The sequence below is a fragment of the Manacus vitellinus genome, unplaced genomic scaffold (genome assembly GCF_001715985.3).
Source record: "Manacus vitellinus isolate BGI_N305 unplaced genomic scaffold, ASM171598v3 scaffold_6_pilon, whole genome shotgun sequence".
NCBI lineage: Eukaryota > Metazoa > Chordata > Aves > Passeriformes > Pipridae > Manacus > Manacus vitellinus.
Window position 1 is genome coordinate 33,521,523 of NW_021940750.1, and position 14,761 is coordinate 33,536,283.

Consider the following 14,761-nt stretch of genomic DNA (forward strand, 5'->3'; position numbering starts at 1 on the left):
GGGGTTTGGTGGCTGTGTTATAATGACGTGTGTGTGCATATGCACATGTTTGTGTGTGCTGGAATCACCACAGGAGCATGGCTGAGGTACTGACAGACACCAGAAGAGAGGATGGAGGAATACAACCTTAATGCCACAAGGCCTGTTCTTAACTTTCTTCAGGGTGATCCTCATTCACTAACAAACGGGATACCCAAGAATCTCCAGGGATAATTCCAGCCCCAAACTTGATTCTTTTTTCCTGGCAGACCTTATTTTAAAATAATGTAACATTTAAACAGGATTAAAAAAGAGCAAAGTCACGTTTCTATCCTACAAATAGACATGGAATGGAAATACCAATGTGTCTTCATGGAGTTTGAAACAAGGCTGATGCCTTTTTGCCTACAAAGCCCAATTCAAAACCCCTTGAAATAAACCATTGACTTTGCTTGGTCCCTTATTGATTTGATCCCTGCTGAGGAAGGGCAAGCATTGCGTAAGAGGAGAAGGATTTCATTTCTGCCTTTGCAATATTAAAAAGGCTTCTGTGTTTTTGTTGCCAATGGCAGCCATGGTCAGCTCAGCACCGCTTCCTGCTGTTGGTTTGCTGTCAGGGTCACAGGGAGGATCCCACACTGTCCAGCGTGGGTGGTACTGTGCTGCCAGACCCCCCACTGTTTAATGCTGCTTATGGTCACCTGTGTTCTGCATTCTGGCCACATTCCCTCCTAAAAGTGGTAAATCAGAAACGTGGGTCTTTCCTGCCATGCCGCAGGAAATGTGCCTGGGCCACACTTCCAGAGACTCATTTCTCTTTTTAATACATTTTGGTCTTCTCCAGTGTGGAACGAAACACCTCTTCTTCCTGCCCTGACACAGTTCAGTTGGCAGGTTGCACGTTTTCACTGCTGCTGTGCACTTGGATCCCTCAGTCCTTGTGGACAAGCACTAGGACACAGCTCTGCCTGACAGCCAGGTCCCGTTGTGCTCCGTGCCCTGGAAGCTGGCATGGAGAGCAGTCTGTGACACCTTGCAGCCTGCAAGGCACACAGCAGTGACTAAGAGGAGGCTTGTGAAACACTCAGAGCTCTGCTGCTGTTTTTACCTGTGCTTCAATTAAAGCATCACAGATCTGTATCTCACTGTGGTTGTTTCCTGCCTACCTGCTAGCACAACAGTGGTCTCTGAAGAAAATCATAAATCCTGCTTCAGAACCTTAAAGGGATAAAGTAGCAAAAATGCCAAGAACTCACTCGTCTGCCTTATTTCCTGCTCTGCCTTCTCCTTAGGTACTTTGGGATACGTGATGGTGAGGAGATGGTTCTTCCTGGGAAGTGTTCCAGAGATGAGGGTTCTGGTTCACGCTCGCTCCCTTGAGAGCACATCTGTGCTCCATTAGTCCTGGTGAACGGGATGAGTGCGGAAGTCATGGTGACCTAGAGAGGAGGGGGGCCCAGAGATGCAGCGATGTCTTTGTGAATACGGGTGCTCATGAAGCAGGGTCTGCATCATTCAGGTGCAGGAGTGTGCTGAGCAGCCTGTGTGTCCCTGCCTTACCAGGTTCTTTCTGGACAGAGCCTGGAAAACTGTGCCCTCCTGGGTGTTTGGTGCTCCCAGCTCACCTCTGTGCCAGTGGGAGCAGGGCAGGCTCAGAGAAGGAGGGTTGGGAAATGGCTGGGCTCTTGCAGGCCATGGCTGGGCTCCGTCCTGGCTTCTGCTTGCACAAGTATGAGAGGCACGATAAGAGCAAAGTGGGAGAGTCAGCATTGCATAACCATGATGTTACAGCAAAGGTACGTGCAGCTGTGACCAGTCAAAGGGAGTTGTTTTAGTACCAGAAAGTTCCATCTGTGTCACCATGAGGGAAAGCATTTACATGCTGCTTGGCCTCTCAAGTGCTCCTGAGGAATTATGTTGTTCAGATGCCAAAAGAGGGGAGCCAGACTGTTATTTCCTTTCTCCCTACGTGACAGCTTCTAAACAGGAATGAATCTGCATCAGTATCAACACAGGGAACAGAGAAACCTTGAATTAATTAGTGAAATAAAAATAATCCTCACTAGTATCCAGCCCTTTACCTGCATATCTCACCCAGGAGCTCCGTGTCCTTTTGCAGCTGTTCAGGACAGGCTGTTCTCCTCTGCCACAGGGCCACAGCTTTAAACTCTGAGGTGAGCTGGCTGATATGCTGATAGAAACAAATGCAAAAGCCAGCTGGGAACACTGCCCTGTGGGCATCTCACTCTACCTGAGTGTTTCTACCTGGCTGCTAAAGTCAATCACCCACAACTGGGCTTCCCTTGCCATCAGTGGTCCCTTCCCGTCATCGCCCTGCCCCTGCCCTCAGTCCTGGAGCCGACAGCTGTACTGCTGCCATACACCAGCTCTTCCTGCTGCTCCCAGCGTCACAGACTTGGGTTGTACAGCCAGGTTTTGGGCAGAGGCAAGTGGTTTCCTCTTCTCTGTAATGGAGTGCAGGAGAAGGGCTCTGTTTTGCCACCCCATCAGCCCTGCAGGTACGGCTGCTGTGAGGTGCTGAGGGGAGAAGCACCTGAGTGCTCCTGACCAGGCACCCTGTGGAGAGTGGCAATGCTGCCATGGCACAGCACAGTAGCATTCTGTGCAGGTAGCATTCGAGCTGCTGAAGACCTGAGCCTGAAGTTAATTCGGTGGGGGCTGAGTGGGTTTATGCTAAATACCGTATTCCTTTATAGTTGTTAAGAGGGCAGTTTTCGTGAAGGGTTCCAGTGGAGCTGTGGAGATCTCCCCAGGGGCCCGGATAGCTGCAGGATATGTCAGAGGCCAGGACCGAGTGAATTCACAGCTTCTGCTCCCAGAGGTGCAAACTGAGAAGTCAAAGACATGTAAGTAGAAGAAGGAGCTTTTTCCATCTTTTCCTGAATTCTGATCCTGATTCAGCATGAAGCCCGTGTGCATGACTAGGTCTAGTCAGCTAAGAGAAACTGTTGCTTTAGCAACCTCCCTTTGTATTAGACACCGTGCAGGAAGGGGAAGTCTGCAGGGGGATTTTCCTCTCCCTCATGTTGCTTTGGGGGAGCTGTAGTCCCCCCTCCTTCCTCAAGTCAAAAATACATTTGCAGTAGTTACCCATAACACGTGTCTGCAACTCAGCATGGCTGGTCCCTGGGCGTGTGGAATGAAAATTTATGATGCCAAAATATTCTGAGACAGAACTTATTTTATTCCACTTCAGAGGTGAGGAAGATGATGATGTAGGCTCTGTAATACTTGTTAACTGGTCCCCCATGCCCTTAGAAATTGTCCATAAAGCACTATGTCAGAATAATTAAAAAAAATCAAAAGCCACCTATTTGTAGGAATCAGCTGGATGTGAGAACCAAATCTGCTTGGAGGAATAAGGGAAAGAAGCAGTAGCAAGGCAGAAGATGATTTCTGGGAGAAGGCTCTTCCTTTCTGGACATTTGCAGTGAAGAGGCAATTCCCTGGGAAATTCCATCTTCTGCCCCGGAAAGCCATGGATCAGAAATGCTCATTAGTGAGGATGTTGGTTCAATCAGGCTGTTTTAACAAAGCATGTAGGGTGGGATCTACAACTGATGGAGTGGAAAGGAGGGAGGGAGAGGAAAAGAAGTCTGCAGTCAGCTCAGCCTGTTGGATTACACGTCATGTCACGCTTTGTTACGGGAGTCACAATGTGGTCTAAATTATCTTAGCAAAATACACAACTTAGACAACAAAGAATCACCCACTTCAATACACTACTGGGCAAGAGCATGGAAAAAGAAAGAGATTTGATTGCCTCTGTTGAAAAATCAGGTTTAACTAAGAAACTAGCTGTAGTTTCTGCATGTTCTCTTGATGTGTTTTTGTGTCCTCTGTCAGATAAGGTGGAAACATTTAAGAAAATGGATAATGCTTAAGTGGAATATAAAACCCACAAGCACACAAATCTTCCCAGACAGAAGGTTGACTTCCACTTTCTACCACCCAGTGCTCCCAGGAGGATCCTTGATTGTCAACATTTCCTCACTGATCCTAAGAGCACTTTAAAGAAAGTGCCCTTTTTCAGTGGAGAGAACAAATATTCATGTGGCTGTGGCAGATTACCAGCCTGTGGACACACGTCAGAGCAAGGACGGCAGCACTGGACTCCTTAAGGGTTGCAAATGGGACTGTGTCCCCTCTGAAGGGGTTGCTGGTGTTACACCCAGCCCCTGTGCTCTGCTGGCATTAGAGCAGCACCAAGAGGCCCAGGTGGGCTGAGCACTGTGCATGAAACCTGTCACAGCTGAGCGAGCCACCAGGAAATCAGACGTGCTGTGACCTGCACACGACCGCCCAGGGCTTCCTCCCAGCCTCGGGAACAGCCTGGGTCTGGAGCATTATCCTTTGGAGCATTTTCTGCCTCCAGGGGAATATGCAGGGCTCGGTGTTTCCTTCAGACTAAGTGCCTTTGCACCTGCCAGCTCCTTCTCTACCTCTTCTGACAGAGGTGTAGTCTGAGAGTCAAGGTGCAGCGTGTTTCCCTAGGAGAAGAAAGTGCAATTCTTCTGCATGATAAATCTCCATGTGAGACGTGATTTCTGCTTCATAAGGAAACAGTTCCTCATTTCTCATGCAGTTTGACTTTGATCCTGCAAACATTTACTCAGAGAGGGGAAGGGATTTGCAAAATGGCTGCAGCAGGAGATGGAAGTACCTGCTGCTGTTGTGAGAGCGTGGTGGTACCTCCACTTTAGGGAGATTTCTCAAAGAACGTAAAGGGATTTCAGGACCCACCTCCTACTGACTTTCTTACTCATTTATTTCAGTGGGATTTCAGCACAACTCCCTTGATCACCTGGGCCTTGGTTGCGTAGGCTTCTTTGGGAATTGTACAGCACTATGCTGCTTTCAAAGGCTGATGCATAAGGGGATTGTGCAAGTCAGTGGCAGGATGGAAAACAGGACCTGACATCCCAGATCTTCCCACTACTAGAAGGGTCACAGGTCCTTCCTAAATAATAGTGCTCTCCTAATGCTCAGAAAGAATCTCGTCCCGAGCAAAGCTGTCACATGGCAGCACCTCAGTGCCCACAAGTTTTTACAGTACCTGGATGCAAATATAGTCAGATAATATTCACCGTGTCATGACTCATTACTAAATCAGAGCATGCAGCCATATCAGTTCTTTGTGATCTTCTGAAACTTTAATTCATTTTACTCTGTAGCCATTTTCATTAATTAGCTGTATTAATTTTATACAGATTAAAAATGTAAGTCTCCCTTTGAAGCAGAAAAGTGGCATTTTAAAAATCTATATTCTATCCCAAGCCTATAAATACATCTGCCTCATAGAAATCAGCTGTTTATGGTAGTTCTTATAGCAGAGAGGGTGACTCAAAGAGGCTTATGTGCTGCATTAGTTTTATCAGAGCTGAAAAAAACCTCCCAAATTCCCTGTGAATTAGAAGGATCAGTGACTATAGATAGATCCTGTGCTTTTTCCCCACCAGATGAAACATGGCATTGGTTTTGGATAGTCTGGATCCAGTGCAGTCACACTAGCAGAAAACAGTCATATCTTGTTGCACTTTTACAGAATACCAGCCAGCATGTGATTTTCTCAAGTAAAAATCAAGAAAGCAGCAACACCACAAAGGCTGCTAATTGCTCAAAACACCACGTAGTCGGTGTTTTCCTCTGTCCCTGCTCCAGTTTCTTGTAGAGCACCTGAGAGTGGTTGAATTCAGTGGTACACTCCAAAATAATAGACCCCAAAAATTAAAAGACCATGAGTAAGGCTGCAGAGCCACCCATGCAAAAAGCTAGGGAATCTAGTAGAATTAAGGCATTTTCTGAAGCTGTTAGTTGTAGGATAAATAAGGCTGAGTAATGGATTCAGGGATAAGGGACAGAGGGTCAGGGTCCTGGTTGGGTCTCGCAGGAGTGTGGAGGTCACGGATGGCGTCCCGGCGTCTGTGCTGGTACTTGTGCAGCTCAACGTTGTTATAAATGACCTGGAAAAAGGGCTGAGCACTTAACTGAGGGAGGCTGCTGATGGTGCACAGCTATTTATGGCAGTAAGGATGGGGACAGTTTCTAAAGAACTGCGGAAAGACTTTACAGGTGAGTCCTTCTTAATGACTGACTGGGCAATAAAGTGCAGGTGAAACTCAGAGCAGATAAATGCAAAAGGGGGAGGGAAGAGGGGAACTGTCTTGGGCAGTGTGAGCTGATGGATGCATGGTACCAGGTGTTGGGGCTGCAGCACCAGGAGACAGAAGCTCAGCACTCAGCAGACTGCTCCAGGCTGAGCAGCGCCGCAGAGGACCACTGTCATCCTCTCCGAGGGAAGGACAAGCTTTTCCTTTTCACAGGAGCTGTTTTCAACCTCCTGGCAGAGCGTGACTAAGTGGAGCTAATCTAGGAGCTCATGCCCATTTACTCCAAAGCCCCTCTGTACTTTCCTGGCAGCAATGGTCTTAAGCTCCGTGACACTTCCCAAAACATGTAATGGCTGCTTGCTGCAAGTCAGAATCAAGTTCCAGTTGTGTTTTCAACCACATAATAAGATTTATCTTGAAAAACTCTAGTGGTTCTTAACAGCACTTTTGCCCACTTGTAAGATGGGAGGTTTTCGTTCTGACTTTTGTTTCCTAAACATTTGCAAGCCTTTGAAAACCAGAGGGCTTGCTCAGCTGAGTCCATAAACATTCAAATTGCACTTGACTTGTTTTCTGCCCTGTATTTATCCTTTGTGTTTAGCAAGGGCAGCACTCCTGTGAGACCAATGACAGAAGGAGCCTCCTACCTGCAGAGCAGCCTGGGGAGCTAAACCTCCTGGCTCCCATGCCTGAATTTGTGATGGACCAGAGAGCAAGACTGTTAAATTACTTGTTTAAACTCCATTACACCCCAAAAACAAGGGCGGCAGCCACCGCAGTGCCAGGAAGGGCCCATGACATTTCAGATTTTTTCTGACAACTGTAAGTCCAACTCTTCCACTTCTTTTAGGGAAAAAAAATGCAATAAATACACACTGCAATTTTCATGAAATTTTGCACCAGCCCAGGCTAAAATCAGTCTTTATGTGCCTGGAATTTATTTAAAATAATTGCTATTTGTGCTTTTCTTTTGGCTTTTACCAATCTAATCAGCATAATTTGACAGTGCTGGAACAAATCTGCAAGACTCCAGAACTGCCCTTGCAGATCATGCAGATTAAACATGAACTAATTAGTAGATTTCTGGATCTCTAAATCCGCAGCTTTGGAAAAAGCTGACAATGCCCATCAGTCTTCAACACAGAAAGAGAGAGACAAAACCCAGACACACTAGAAAAATGGCTACAGATGGAGATATGTGTGAGAAGTCTTTGCAAAGCAAAAAGATTTATAACATTAAAATAAAATAAAATAAAGACACTGGGATACTAAGCAACGGCAGTTGATTTTGTTTCTTAACCATTTCAAGAATAAAGACCTTTTTCTGTCTTTAGTTCACTTTTTTGTGGAAATTAAACATGGTTCTGTAAGAACTAGTGGCCGTAAACCACCGTGGGATAAAAAGGAAAATGTAGCAGAAGCTGCAAAGATGAATATTGAATTCACCCACGAGTTAGTTTGAGCACATCCAAAAGCCATGACGTCAGTAAAAAGGAAAAAGTCTGACTATGGCCCTGGGAATGAAACCAAAAAATCGCTTTGCCAATATGCGAAGGTTTCTTCCTTCTGAAAGTCTTCTAAAAGCTTCCTCAGGGGACAACAATAACTTGATCAAAAATGTTCCAGCAGATGATGAAGAACAATAACAGCTGCTGAAAAGCTCACGGCAAACAATGGAAAGTCCCAGTTGATTTGTTCAGTCTTGAACGGGGTCCAGAATTCACAGAATTTCAGAGAAGAGGTAAAATCAGCTGTCTGCCTGCAAGAGCAGCGTTCATGCAAAGAAGGAACTGGGCCCCTAATTCAAGCTCTGTCCAACAACTGCCACTGACAGGCAAGAGCCTAAAAAAATGCACTGGAAGACTGGGCTCAGCTCTGGTCCCAAAGAGGGGTGCTGCCTTCCCAGGCTTGGCATTTGATGGGATAACGTGGACAAACTTGGAAAGGTCTCTCTGTAATTAAACCTGTCATGCATAAGGGACACCCTTAAATCCCAGGTGCCTTAAGGAGGTCTTTTTGCCTTCCTGCTTGGTTAGTCACACACAATCAAGGTGCCTTCCTGATTCCACTGGTTCTATGGGAGGTCTCTCGGCTGCATTCACTGGCACTGGGCTTGTCATGCTGGATGGGCCAGGCAGGCTCTGCTCTTTGGTCTGAGCTCATTAACAGCCCAGCCCTTGTCACCTTCCACACTTACTTGGGGGATACCTGTACATGAGGTGGCTCTAACGATTCCACCTTGCCATCACCACCTAAGGCTTTCCCTCCTTGCCATTCAAGAGCCGGAGGCTGCCATGTCTCTGCCTGGAGTCCCTGTTCCCATGCCCAGTGCAATTAGGGCCCATTCCCGTACCCAGTGCAATTAGAGTTAATGAGGAAATTTAAACGAATAACACTAGAAATGCGTTTGGCTCATTATCTTTGAAATGCAGATGAAAGAGGCAAAAACATCTGACAAATGTCCTGGTGCTGGAGTCTGAGTTCCAGCACAGCCACGGCACCCAGGGAGCGCCGGGCTGAGCTCCCCAGGGGCACAGGCTGTGGGTGGTGGCTCAGCCCTGCAAAGAATTTTGGTTTGGTTTAACCACAGATAAGGAACTGTGCTGCTCTGGGGGGCAACAGCCTAAGCAGCGGGTTTTGCCAGCAGAAGGACAAATTCCTCTTTCACCTCTGGAGGACCTGGAGCAAACCTGCTCAGCAGAGCTTTGTGCCTTCCCACGGTTCAGAGCACAGCAGCTTTGCACTGCAGCACAGTAGCTGGGGAAAGTCAGCAGGAAAAAACTGAATCCTAATAACATCCACTCTGCTTTCACAGCTCTTCCCCCACCACCACCTTACAGAAAGAGAAGTAGTTGGGAAGTCCAAGAGACACTTTCCCCACGATGCAGCTTAAAGTTGGTTTCAAAAAAAAAGACCACAATTCTCTGCCAATGAAGCTTTAACTGCAGAATTACTTATTTAACAGGAAAATCAAGCCGAAGAAAAAAAAAAAGTTAACCCTAGTCCCGAGCCTTTCACTAAGTACATGTTTATTGTGTCATTCCTCACAAAACAACATAGTCTTTTATTTGAAGGGAGCTTGTGTTGCTCATACCCTTTTGGCTAGGTAAGATAAATATCCAAAAATAATCCTAATAAACCCTTTTGCAAGCATGCACATTATAAGCATTCTGCCTTCCCAAATTCCTGTCCCTGCCTCATGGAACTGAAATCCATGACATGGTTAAAGCCTGTGCACAGTCTGAACATAGGCTCTGGATCCTCGTCCTTGTAGTTAAAATCCCTCTGGAATTTGTGCCAATTTATCCAGAGGGCCACTTGGAAATACAGTACAGGGCTTAAACCCCCCTCCTCTGTGCTATTTTCGAGCGCAAGCTCTAGCAGCTCTGAAGCATTTATTCAATTGCTCCCACAACTTTTCATTTTGGTCTCTTTAATGTGTCAGTTTAAATCTCTTCCCTTCCTCAGGCAGCTCCCGGGCTGTGCAGTGGCACTGGGGCTGATGCCCAAGAGCAGGAACAGTGCAAGGCGCTCTCACAGCAGTGGCACCTCAGGGACAACTTTCCCATCTCGTGGCTTTGCGCATCTTGAGTAGGTCAGTTTATGCCCCAAAAGGCATGTTGGCACTCGGGCATGTGCAAAGGCAGTGCAGTGAGCAGCCTTTGCTTTATCTCCCTCATCACCTCTAGAGCTTCCCTACCTGCGTCACTCATTCTGCGACTTCAGACATTAGTTACGGATGGGGTTTTCTTGCATTAAAGGTTTTATTTGGGGGAAACGAAGCTGTTGTGTCCTTACCACAAACAATCCCTCTCAGCCATCAATACACACTTGCAAAGCAAAGGCTGGGCAGCAACAGAAAGTTCCTCCCTGAGGTGGATGTTCCCCAGGGGCAGTGCTGCTCTGAGCTGCAAGAGCAGGAGGATCACAGGTGTGCAGTGCCCATATGTCCCTGTCACCTCTTGGGATGCTGATGTTATCCTGCTAGAGGTACCATGCTGTCTCCACATTTCTCACCAGGAGCACATGAGGAGGGAGGAGGCGATTTCAGGAACTCACGCCCCAGAACTGGGAAGGCTTTTTCCATGTTCCTTGCTGAAATTAGTCTTTCCACTTTTACTCCTCCTCCTCCCAGTCAGGCCTGTCGCCGAGGAAATGCTAAACTCCAGGAACACCAGTGCCAATCTGGGGAGGGCACAGGCAGGGAGGCTGCCCCCACCCCTATCTGGGGAATGAATCCCTTCATCTGCAGGGTACTTTCTTGCAAATTCAAAACAAAGAAATCAAGGCAAATGTGATTACCTACAGGAAAGCTTCAGCAGATGGAGCAGGGCCAATGTCCCTGCTTGCTGCTGCCAAATCTCTCTCTATGTTCAACCTTGGATGGGTCATTTGGGTCCAGCACAGCATTATCACAGGCAAGGACTCTGCAGGCAGCCAGCACGGGGCCAGACACTGCTTGTGGCTCTGCCCTTAGCATTCTATTGTCCATTCATTATTCATTTTAAGCCTTCTAACATGCTTGTTTATAATATTAGTTTCTACTCTACGAAGGCCACATGGACATAATGATCGATTATATGCAGAAAGCAAAGTGAAGGGTGCTTTGTAAAGTCAGCATATTAGTGGTTTATTCAGTAAATTAATGTATTTTAGAATGCTTATGTACAGTGAAACAAAGATCTGTCATAATTACATCATTCAGGTTTACAGTTTATATTTCTGAAAGCCTGGGAAAGGTCCAATATAATTCAGCCCCATCTCTGCATGAAATAAGCACTCTGTACTCTTCATCTAATATGAAAGCAAAGTGTTTGGAGGTCTCTGGAGCAGAGTTTCAATAGCCAAGCTCAGCTGTAACACACACTAGCAGGGAGCCAGATTGTGGTAGTGCACATTAAATAGGCAGTGGTGTGATGCAGCCTAGGGCATCCCCTGCTCCTCTCACCTGCATCCCACTGGCCTGGGTTCCACATGGGCAATGCTTCAATTTAGTAAAGAAAGTGATCTGTCATTTTTCTCCAGACCTTCACAAGATATAGCCTGGTCACAATGGAAGAATCTCAAAAAATTCTTCCTCGCAGCACACAGGTAAATGAAAATACCCCTTCCTTAGAGCCAGCAATGTTCAAGAAGTCTTAATGAGCTTCTCTTATTCATAAAAATGCTTTGTTTTTAAAAGCTTGCCATTTCATCAACAGCTTTAAATGTGTCTTTTGCATCTCTCCAAATCTGCGACTCTTTTTCCTCCCACTTTTCTCCGAAGTCCATGTTACAGAGTATATGTGATGTGGTCTTGCAGCTGCTTCTCCCCGAGGGAAATCCAACAGCTCAGCAAATGGCAACTAGGAGAAAATGCCAGCAGGGAAAGTTGATTATAATGAGAAGAAAAGAAAATGCCCAGAGACAAAAGTCAAAGCCAGCTTGTGCTGTCAGTGGAAACCGCTTGGTCCTGTGGGATACCTGGAAATAATACTCGGAGGACTTGACTCATACAGGGACCTTTCTTGGATTTTCTCTCAAACTTTCTGTTAAGGTCCAGTCCGGCATCATGTAACGTGGGTATCTTGCTACACCTGCATGGTGTCTCTCTCAATTCTGCCTGCCTGCAAAAAACTGAAAAATTGGCATTCTCTATTAACTTTTTTCCAAGCAAGAACTTGGAAATTGTATTGTTTCAATTACAGGTTTTAACATGATATAATGTCACTCCTGTGCTCTTGGGTACTGAGAGCTGTGTGCTTTTGCAGAGCAACAGTAGTATCTGGCAATGATAAGATCTATAAACCTGTTGCCCTTGTTAAACAAAGAGGACTTTGATTCTATAATAACATTGCATTTGGTGAAAACTTGATTTGCAGATAGTCCTTGACCTTCAAAGGCTTTTGTTTAGTAAGGCAATGGCAAGTGAGCACCTGACTTTCACCCCATTTATCAGAACTGCCATTGCTGGCCACACCTCAGCCCATAACCTTCAGCCATGGCTTTGGAGGTTGTAGTCAGCTCTTTTACCACCTGAGCTCTTTGAAATGCCTTTCAATCCCATTGCAAATGGCAATACCGGTGATAGGGATAGATTACAGGCCGATGAGGGATGTCATAGGAACTATGGTATCTCTCCAGTTCTCTGCCAATATTTTCCAGGAGCCTATTTCCTCTTATATCAAGATATACATATATTAAAAAAAAAAAAAATCGATCTGCCTTAGGCAAATACTTCTTATCAGCAGATAAAGCACTTACACCACCAGGCATATGCGATTAAGGAACCCAGGTTTGAGGTGACACAGCAGTAGCACATGGTACCGTGCAGAACAGCAGCTGGACTCCTTCTGTCTAAAAACTTGTCTGTACTAACTATAAGAAATGAACTATTAAGCACAAATGACCCATTCAGCAAAATGCTTTGCAGAGCACCATTGAATGGAGCTCCAATGTAGCCTATATGTGCCAGTTCAGAATTGGGGTGAGGGGGAAACGTAGTTTTAATCCCTTAAACTTTTGAGATAAGCAAAATAATATAAATATGTATAATACAAATTGCATGTCTATGATCCAGGGTGCTATTTTGGCACCCAGAAGGTCACCAGCAATCCTTCCTTTCTTCTCAGAACAGTAATTTGGGGACCAGTTTCCAAGGCTGCGATGTATTAAGTGTTTTTCTCAAGGAAACCATTCCCAGGATTTGGGGATCAGACCCACGGACATCACTGGAAACCCTCCCATTGACTTCAGCAGCCTTTGAATTATCCACTTATTTCTGTGGGTGCTGTGGGAACAGAGATACACAGTGCTTTGGCAGCAGCCTTTTAAAAATGTATTTGGGATAATTTCTCCCTCTGGCAACCTTTAGTTTAGCAGCTTAATCATCAGACAGGAATAAGAGTGGCTGAAAGATCTTCCACCTTCCTGGAATGAGTTAATTTTCTCCCCTGCTATATTAGCCGTCATCCATCTATATATACTGTCATTTGTTTCTCGCCCTCCTCCAGATCAGAGAGCTGCTTAATCACTGCCTGTCAGCTCCCGCCTTGCCATATTTCAGCCTGCTCATATGAAATGTTGTTATTTGCTCCCTGGGCAGCCAGTAGTAAACCAGAGAAGCAATCGATAAATGTCCTTAACCAGAGCTCAGGCTGCAAGCGGAAGCATTGTCTGAAACGACGGGGGGAGGATAAATCCCTGTTTCCTTCCCCTGGCACTGCTGACTGCACATATGCACTGATTCACTTGTCAGCTTGCCATTAGCAGACTCTCCCTCGCAAAGCAAAGGGGTTGTGAAAGGACGGAGGGCAAAGCTACACACGGGAGCAGCCCCTGCCCCCGGGCCAAGCTGAGTCTCCTCTCCCGGCTGCCCCACCCCTCCCACTTGTTGCTTGCTGCATCAGCAGGAGCCAGGAATTTCCTTCTGGCCTCCAGCAGCAGTAACCCCACATCCCAAATCCTCCAGACCCATAGTTCTTGTCAGAGCTGCAAACACTGCTCAGATGCCAGCGATGCCCCCCTTCTCCTGCTCTCCCAGCCTCCTCTATCAGGATTCTTTGGATGCAAACCAATGTTATTATTCTCCAACCAGCCCTCCATTTGGAAACTAGAGAGATTATTCTTCTTACCAGCACTTTACACTTGGACAATACCACAAGACTACAACAAAACAAAATGAAAAATCCATCCCAGGTGTTGCCTACTGCAGTTAAATTCAAAGGCATTGTCCAGGCTGAAAAGTTACCTCCTGTTGTAACTTGGCTATTAAATAGAGGTACCCAGTGCCTCTTTAAAGGGCAGCCTAAATAAGGGCTGTTAATTCCACTGCTGGCACAATCAGTAACTGATTGGAAAAGGGTTGGCAGGTAGAAAAATGGTAGAAAACAGTTTTATTTTGTTCTGCCAGTGATGGAGCTCATGTAAGTGACTCTGTCCCTGACTGCTCTCACTCATTTCCAAAGCTCCCACCAGTCAGCATGTGGGTCACTACACTTCTGTTTGGCCTCAGTTCCCGAGCAGATGTTTCCATGCCATTTAAAGCCACTGTGATTCGTGTCATAAGGCATAAACCTGGCATTAGGTGAACAACAGGGACAAGAGCTACCCCTTCTGGGGTTGGTGAGGTGCCAGACTGACTCCTTGGGGCTGGAGGAACTGTGGACTCAGGGGTGGGCCAAAAGTGGCATGGGAAAGCCGTGGCACAGCCACTTTGGCACTGGGGGTACAGACTTGTTTCTGTGCTCAGTAATAAGAGTTGGGAAACCCCACCTAGATGCAGATGCCACTTTGTCATTATTATTTCATTTTTAATTCAATACTTGTGCTCTGGTCATTGTTGTTGACCCAAATGTATCATGACAATTCTCCTACAAACCACAGAGAGTTAGATGAGAAGTCCCTTCCAAGTCAGCAAAGGAATTCCCAGGGGTGCTAAAGCACATCTGAAGTAGATATGTGATACAACAGCTACAAGTAATGGAAGGAGGGAATATTGTAGGAAAAGAGTAAAGGAAACAGAAGGTTACACAGATTGCTCAAAATATCCTTTAATTCCTGCCAGATATTAGCCAGTCTTGTTGTTACCTTAACATGTCTTCTACTAAAGCCTAAGAAGCACCATTCTCTACACTCCTTCTCCAAATGTGATCCAATATCTTCTGCCTTGA